The following is an 8,660-nucleotide window of genomic DNA, read 5'->3' as shown; positions in this document are numbered from 1 at the left end:
TGTACATGGGAACCTTCACAAGAAAATGAAGACCCGAAGAAGAGACCAGAGCAGAAAGCTTTTATACCTTTTAGACAAAGAAATAATAGATTTATGAAGAATTGACAAGGCCGTGGGGTTTGGGCTGGGGTAGTAAATGGTGAAGAAGTAACTGTCGCTGGTTATACCACCACATTATTAGTTAATCCTTAAACTTATGTTGACTTTCTTGTCTTCTTTCCAACATATCCTCTGACAAAAGCAGGCTGAATTCATCAAGAAAAAGTGGCAATTCCTGGACTAGCAACAAACCCAATGACCACAGCTAAGAAATCCGCTCATCCTAGAAAGAGCCAAGATGGTGACCGGAACCCCTTCCCAGGTGACCTTTTGAGGAACTTTTCTTCATTAGCATACTAAATACCACGCCCAGGGGTGGAGATTTAACTGTTAAAATGACATACGTGATGTATGGCCAGCAATGTTCCAAGCATGTTTGGAAACTGCGCATGCTCCCCTGAAATCACAAGAACTCTCCACCCTTTTTCAGAAATCTCTACCCCTGAACCCTCCTACTTTTCTTCAACCCTTTAAGACTTTCCTGATTTCCCAAATTCCGAGACAAAAAATCTGTAGGCCATGAACTTGCCCTTCTCCCTTCTTTGATTAAATAATAAAATTTCCGATCTGCTTTATCGAACACTGTAGGCTCATTTTATTGGTGTGAGCGACACTGGGCAGAAGGATCTCAATTTGAAGGTCTCTGACCTGTAGGAAGATAAGGATTAGTCAAATAAGGTTTGTTTGTACAGATTACTCATTCCGAATTCCCTGTCTCTGGTGATAAGAAACTCTTCCACCTGGTACAGGGAAAACATCTTTCACGTGGAGATTTTATGACCTCTTTCAGGAGAAAAGGGCGAGGTGGGGGAGGTCAGATTGCTCACTCTTTCAGTTTAAGATATTCAATATGCCAAGGCGACAGTTTGAGGGTAGTGTGTCCTGAACCCCACCATTAGTCTATTCTCTTCTCTATCATGATTGATTAAAATTTATTATTATTGACAGCTTTAAAAGGTTTCTTTTATCTTTACTGCTTATTATTAGTAAAGTTATATAAGTTTTTTCAATTACTGTCAAATTAGGAAATTATCCTGTTTTTTTTAACATATGCACTGTAAGATTTTGAATCAGGTCAGGTTTTCCTGCATACTGAGCAATCAACGAGTTATCACATCAGTTTACCTAGAAGCCATTTTTATACCCAGTCACATACCACCAACCCTCAATTAAGGGTTTGACTTTAAATACAAGCCAATGCTCACAAAGCTCTCCTAAGAAAACTGGCCTACTGTTTGGTTGATGAGGTCCCAGACTTAAAAGTGGTAAAGATCACTTCCTGGGGGGCCAGGAAGCTTAGAAAAATGAGGGGACCTCAAGAAGAGAGGAATTTACCAAATTTACAGGTTCTCCAGGTTAAATCTGGTGGATAGAGTTTCTTGAACTTAGTTCACAAGCCTCAAGATAGGAAAGAAAATACAGTAGTTCCCTCACCTATTTACAATTTCACTTTCCAAGGTTTCAGATACCTGCAGTCAACTGTGGTTCAAAAATATTAAACAGAAAACTCCAGAAATAAACAATTTATAAATTTTGCATTATGTACTGTTCTGGGTAGCGTGACAAAATCTCATGCTCTCACTCAGTCCTTCCTGGGAAGGGAATCATCTCTTTGTCCAGCCATCCATGCCATACGTACATAGCCCCAGCCATGCACAGAGCCAAGCATGCTCCCTCTGGACAAAACAAACAAACAGAAAACCATATTCTTCCCTCGTGAGTAACTTAGTAGCCATGTCTGTTATGTGGTATCGCAATGCTTGTGTTCAAAGTAACTCTTATTTTACTTAATAATGGCCCCAAACTGCAAAGTAGTGATACTGGGAATTCAGATATTCCAAAGAAAAGTTGTAAAGTGCTTCCTTTAAATGAAAAGGTAAGTACAGTACAATAAGATATTTTGAGAGAAAGACCACATTCACATAACTTTTATTATAGTATATTGTTGTAATTGTTCTATTTTATTATTTGTTGTTGTTAATCTCTTACTTTGCCTAATTTATAAATTAAACTTTATCATAGAAATGTATGTATAGGAAAAACATAGTATATATAGGATTTGGTATTATCTTGGTTTCAAGCATCTATTGAGGGTCTTGGAACATATCCCCTGCAGGGGATATAAGGGGGGATTACCCTAGTAGAGACTTTTCAAAATCTAACTTGAGATTCCAACTCAATATAGTTTCCCAATACTGGGTGGCTCTAGACTTGCAAAGCAAACTCAAGGAAGCCTATGTGGTTGTTTAACACTCTGGTTGCATCTCTTAAAGGATCAGGCCAAACCTAATAAGAGCAGCTTTTTCTCTGATCATAAATAATCTTCACAGATTACTTACAATTACAAAGAGAGAGATTGTCAAGAAAAATTATTCTGCTCTTGAAAATAGGCAAAAGAGATTACTGGGCATTCTTTCAAGAGTTATGTTGGGAGTGCACCTTTGATTGGCTTTCTATTGATCAGTGTGTTTTACAACTCTGTATGGGTTGAGACTAACTTGTAGAAAACTGAAAGCAATGCAAATGATTTTTGCCTGAAAGCAAAGCAAATGATGATGACAAATACAAATTTTGCCTGGTAGAGAGACAATTGATTTCTGGTAGTAAAAATGATAAGCAACCAATTTCACATCTATGAACAAGCTCACTTCAGACTTTTAGTTGTTATTGTTGACTGTCGTAAAGTGCTGTTCTTCAAATTCTCATTTGAATTCATTTTAACATATTACTGGTTCCCAAATGTGTTCAATAAAATCTTTGACATGTTTATTTTATATTTGTATTAAGGTCATGTATGTAACTTGTTGAAAAGTACACATGCACTAAAAATATGCCAGTTTTGTAATGTGCCTCTTTAGCCCATTCTTACCCTCTAGTTCATAAAATAGAATCAGATCAAGCTTTCCAGTGTCCAGCTCTGACTATATCACTCTCTTGCTCAAAACTCTTTAAGAGCTCCCTCCTTTTGATACAAAATAGTTCGAATGCATTAAACTGGTATTCCAGACCTCTTAGGATCATGCCGCATCCTCGCTAGGCATACGCTTGGCTCCAGGTAGACAAAACTTCTCCCCCTCCCCAGACACACCTTCACTCTCCTACTTCCTCACATAACTCTGACCTCTGGGTAAAATCCTTTCTTATTCACCTTGCAAAGCCCTCTGACCGCCAGTACAATTTTTTTCTTTCCTCAGACTCTTATAACCCTTTGATTTGAATATCCTTTAACCACATTTTCATTTGGGGTTGAAGTATTTATGGATCTTAAAGTCAAAACTAGATTTAAACTCTATGAGGACAGTGGCTAGCATACAGCAGGTGCCCAATTAATGCATGGTAACAAATAAATGGATGAACTCATTAATACAATCTACTTGAATCTAATGATGTTTGCTTTTCATTTATAACAAACAGTAAAATCTGTCCCTTTCCCTCATTGGGCATCCCACCTAAAATATTTTTTGTTTTCCTTGTCTTAGTATGGCTACTCCCCAGAAACAGACCCTAAGACAGGTATTCAAAGATAAGTAGTTTAGTTGAGTGGTGAGCCAAGAAAAACACAAAGGAGTAAGAAAGTGAGCTGGGAAGAGAAATAAGGTGATAAAAGGAGGGTTATTGAGCCAGTTCCCACAGTGGGTTATTGAGTGCAGTTCTACTGGTGTGCTCTGAGGGGGACTGCAGGACCCTCCTCAGCTGTCCCAAACAAGAAATAAGGGCATTGGGAGAATTTACCTACTACTTCCCCACCTGTCATTGGTTGAGTGTTGCTTCTGGGAACATTATCTCCAGATATTTCAGATGCTCCGTGCCCAGGGCTAAGCGTGCTCCCTCTGGACCAAACAAACAAACAAACAAACACCAGCTCAAACAGAGTCAAAGGCTTTACAGTAAGCAAGCTTCAGGGCACCTACAGCCTAGGCTACAATACTGGAGAAGCATCCAGGAAAGTAATTCAATGCACTTCCTTCAGATTAAGAGAAAAAATAAGCTCCACTCTCCCACCACTTCTCTGTGTTGTAAGAAGCACAATTTTTTCCTGATGATATTCTAGCACTACTGAGAGCCATTACAGTCCTAGATTTAGGCGTTACGACTTTGCAGTAGATTGAAGGGTCTCAGGTGTCTGAAACCATTAATGTTTAGCCATACAGGAAACTAGATGTCTGTGATTTTTTTCATTAAAATTGTATACTGTGCCAATTACAAGCAAGACGAGGTTGGTTGGGACTCCTTGCCTTTATGACATTGCTTCCCCATGCATTTAATGTGCTCCCTCTGGACTCTGTTTGGCATGCAGGTTACAGTGTGGGGAAGCAGAGGGGAGGGAGGCAGGCCAACTGTTGGAAAGCTGAATCATCCTTGTTAAAAGTTATTCTACATGCAAATGAGGAAGGTGAGGCAGGAGGCTCATATCTCACTGCAGGAAGTGCTTGAAAAGCAATAACAGGAAGTTATCTGGTCACCTCTGGAATGAAGATTGGAATGGAACACAGTCTTTGGAACCCATTAAGTCATGAGAAATTTTAGTAGGCGACAAAATATAACCACCAGTATGCTATAATATAGGTAGAAAAAGGCCGGCTTCCTGTTCAGGCTGAATTATTATACTTGGAGAAATGTTCTAACCTGTGAACTACACATCGTGCTGCCAGTCCACTGCCTCTCCTCCCCATTTCCAGCAGATTTCTTATCTCCCTGCGTTTTGGTGTTCTTGGAGGCCCATTCAGATTTGCAGTAACACTTATGAACAAAGTTTCTCAAACTTCAGCTGCATCAAAATCACCTGGAAGTTTGGTTAAAATACAGAATTTTCGATTCGCTAAGCCTGGAGTGAATTTACAGCTCTAAGCAGTTCCCAGGTGATGCTGATGCTGATGGTCAAAAGATCATAATTTGAGAACTACTGCACCCCAAACCTACTGGTTCAGGATTTCCATTTTGGCAAGATATCCAGGTAATCCATGTGCTCACTGAAATATGAGAAGCACTATTTTCTCCATTCTGCCAAAGATGGTACCGTTCTAGATGCATAGAAGAGACAATCATTCGTTGTATACAGTGGACACTTTAGGCAGTAGGATTTGATTTTTTCTAAAATGGTTGGGAAAGTTTGAATTATCTTAAAAAGGTGTTCTCTATTTCTTCCAAGAATAGAATTCTTTTATATGGCAAAATATTTTATATGCACCCCTCTCCACATGAGTACCTATTCAAAACAAGTCTTCAAAGACAAGTAGTTTAGTTGAGTGGCGATCCAAAAAAACACCAGCCAAGAAGTAAGAAAGTGAGGTGTTACCTATTGCTATGTAAAAGCCAGCCCAAATTTAGTGCTGTAAACAGCAAATGCAATTTATTACGATGCTATTTCACAGGTCTGGGGGCTGACTGAGCTCAGCAAGGTGGCACTTACAAAGGTTTGTCTCTCATGCATTTGTGCTCAGATTAGTAGCTGGGAGTGGAGTCATCTCAAAGGCTTCTTCATCTATAAGTCTTGGTGTCAGGGCTGGGAAGATCCAACATCTGGAGCTCCTCAGACATCTCTTTCTGTCTCTCCAGTATAGTAACTTCTAGTACCTGATCCCTCCAGTACAGTAGTTTCAGAGTAGCCATACATCTTACATGGAGGCTCTGAGCACCAAAGAGAGTCCAGGTAGAGGCTCTATTACTTTTCACGACCTATACTTGGAAGTCACACAACATCACTTTTACTATAGTCTGTGTATTAGAAGTGAGTCCTTATGGTTGGCCTATACACAAAGGATAAGAAATCTGACTCCATCTTTTGAAGGAGAATTTGCAAACTTGCCTTAAAACCACCACAGATTTCTCTCCCTCACACAGAGATCGGATGGAATTAGAACCTGAGGAAATAAACAGGACCCTCCCTCCCTAAGGGAGCTCCAAACCTTGGGGAAAGAGGAGGCCAAACTGAAGTCCCAAGGGACCAAGTCAGGTGCCACACTCCTCACAGAATGCTGGGAAATCCTCAGGCAGAGTGAAGCTTTATGACCTGGCTCTTCAGAGCCCAGCACAGGGCCAAGCATGCCAGAAGTGCCCAGTAAATGAGAGCCTCTGATCTGTGTACCAAGGGAACCTGATTTCTCCAAGTCCACACTCCTCTACCTGCAGACTCTGCTCCTCCTTGCTGAATACAATGGCCCTGTGATTCTGCGGGGGATGCCTGAAGGGAAGCAGCTCTTTTGAACACCGGACCTACCATTTTATGCCTACAACTAAATTAAGCTGAGGGGCCACGTGGACAGTACACCTAGTTAATAACTATGCATCGAGATAAGAGGAGCGCATTTACTAGACCTCATCTTGAAAGGCAGAATATGGTTTAAAGAAACTGTGATATGCGTTTGATGTTTGCTTCTCTAAGGGCATTCTTGAGGAATGCTTTAATTACCTGCCACCACATAACAACCTACCATCCCCAGAACTCAGTGGTTCAAAGCAACAACAATCTATTATTTCTCATAATTTTATGCATTGACTGAAATTTCCTCTGTTGCTCTGAGCTGAGCTCACTCATATACCTTTATCAACTGGAAGACTGGCTGGGCTACAAGGCCCAACGTGGCTTCCCTTATGGATCTGGCATTTAGTGCTGGTTTCTGGCTAGGATGCCTCTGCTCTCCTCCATGTGTTCTCTCATGTTCCTGGGGGCTAGACTGGCTTCTTTACATGTTGGTCTCTGAGCATTGTACCAACAACATGTAGGGTCTTTTAAGAATTAACCTCAAAAGTTGAATAACGACACTTCTTCCACTTTCTATTGATCAAAGCAAATCACAAAACGAACCTAGATTCAGGAGGTGAGGAGATGGACTCCACTGGTTGATGGAATGAATTGCACAGGAGAATGTATATCAGGATAGGGGAATCTGTGACCATTTTTCTGTACTCTATCCAAGAAACAATAGATTTTTTTTTTCTAAAGAAGGTGGGTCTTGAAAACTTAGGACTTAGGGGCCAGAGTTGAACTGTTTGGGGGGCATTAAGTGTGAGACTGAATCCTGTCTTCAACTTCTTCCTCTGACCTTACCCCTGCCTCAATCCCCAGCTTTCAGCTGAATTCATATCTTCAGACTCTTCGGAAAGGTACTCATTGGATACCCACGTGCCTTCATATAGACCTACCTATCCATTCTCTTGTACTCCAAAACTTATAACAAAGCTTTTCTGATCCCCAGTAAAGGGAGAATACCCAAGTAGTCACAGAAGCTCCCCATCAACCTGAGAGACTGAATATACAAATGGTGGACAATAGTCATACCATATAAAAGTAGAACTCTGACCCACACCCTCTGCAACAAGCAGTCCAGGAAGCCAAACTACAACTTTTGCAGTAATTGGCCCCAGATAGTAAGAACTTAGTGAGAGACTGCCAGCTTCCATAATACTGCCACTGCTTCCCACTCAGGACCAGTCAGAGAAAGGCAAATATATCCTCCCTAGACCAAGCATGTAGGATCCTCTGCTTCTAGTTAGGCCACTTCCTTCTTCTTTTCTTATTTCTTTTTCTTTTTCTTTTCTTTTTTTTTTTTTTTTTAGGCCAGGCAACCCTTGGTTGACCTCACAGATTGCAAAGACTTTGTCATCTTATAATCCCTTATTTTTTATTTTTTATGCCTATAGCACCTGGTCTTCCTAGGTGGTCTCCCATCCAAGTACTAACCAGGCCCGATCCTGCTTAGCTTCCGAAATCAGACGGGACTGGGCTTGTTCAGGGTGGCATGGCCATAGACTCACTTCCTTTTTCCCATTGCCAACAACCTCCAATCAAGCAAAACAGAAGTGTTTCATTTTTCATCGTAAACTTTTCCCACTCCCCTGCCTGCCTTTGGGTCTCTGACAAATGTATGTGATGGGGGTTGACTCCTTATTATAGAAATTACCAGGTATAAATAGTGTTTGTTCTCATTCAAATGGTTTCATTTACTTCCACAGACCTAAGAGTTTCCTTCAGAAAATGACTACAGAAGTCAGTCTTGTTGAGAAATGCTGATGGCTTGGGGCTAACACGATAGCAGTGGAGCAGGTGACAAGTGAGATTTCCAAAAATATTTTGAAAGGAAGCTGTAGGAATTGCAAATGGATCAAATATGGGGTGAGAGACAGAGAGAGTCAAGGATGACACCAAGTTTGGGGCCCTAAGCAACTGGTAAATGATGATATCACTCTCTGAGATGGTGAAAACTGGATCGAGAGTTCGGTTTTAGAGAAGTCTGTTAGAGTTGAAGATATAAATTTGGGAGTCACTAGCTAGTAGAGGGGACTTAAAATCATGAGACTGGATGATTTTTTTTTTTCATTCAATATATACGTATTGAGCATTTCCTATGTGTCAGGCATTATATTACGCTTTGTGGATTTAGTGTAAGAAAGCCCAGCATTGGGCAACAAGTAATAAAGGAATATGACCCACCTGGGACTCCAGAGCTAAGACCTAAATGATAACTGGTTGTTAGCTAGGTTAAGTAGAAAAGGAAATTTATTCCAGGCTAGGTGAAGAGCATGTGCAAAGGTCCTGTGGAAGGAGAGAACTATGAGAGACA

The 8,660-nt window shown here is 40.7% G+C and overlaps 1 pseudogene; it reads right to left on the bottom strand.

The window, feature by feature from the left end:
- Window positions 1–7,731: 7,731 nt before the first annotated feature.
- LOC120582484 (uncharacterized) lies at window positions 7,732–7,850 on the bottom strand (annotated as a pseudogene).
- Between the last annotated feature and the right edge of the window lie 810 nt (window positions 7,851–8,660).

The sequence above is a fragment of the Pteropus medius genome, unplaced genomic scaffold (genome assembly GCF_902729225.1).
Source record: "Pteropus medius unplaced genomic scaffold, Ma_sr-lr_union100, whole genome shotgun sequence".
Classification (NCBI taxonomy): Eukaryota; Metazoa; Chordata; class Mammalia; order Chiroptera; family Pteropodidae; genus Pteropus; species Pteropus medius.
This window is presented reverse-complemented; position numbering and strand designations above follow the sequence as displayed.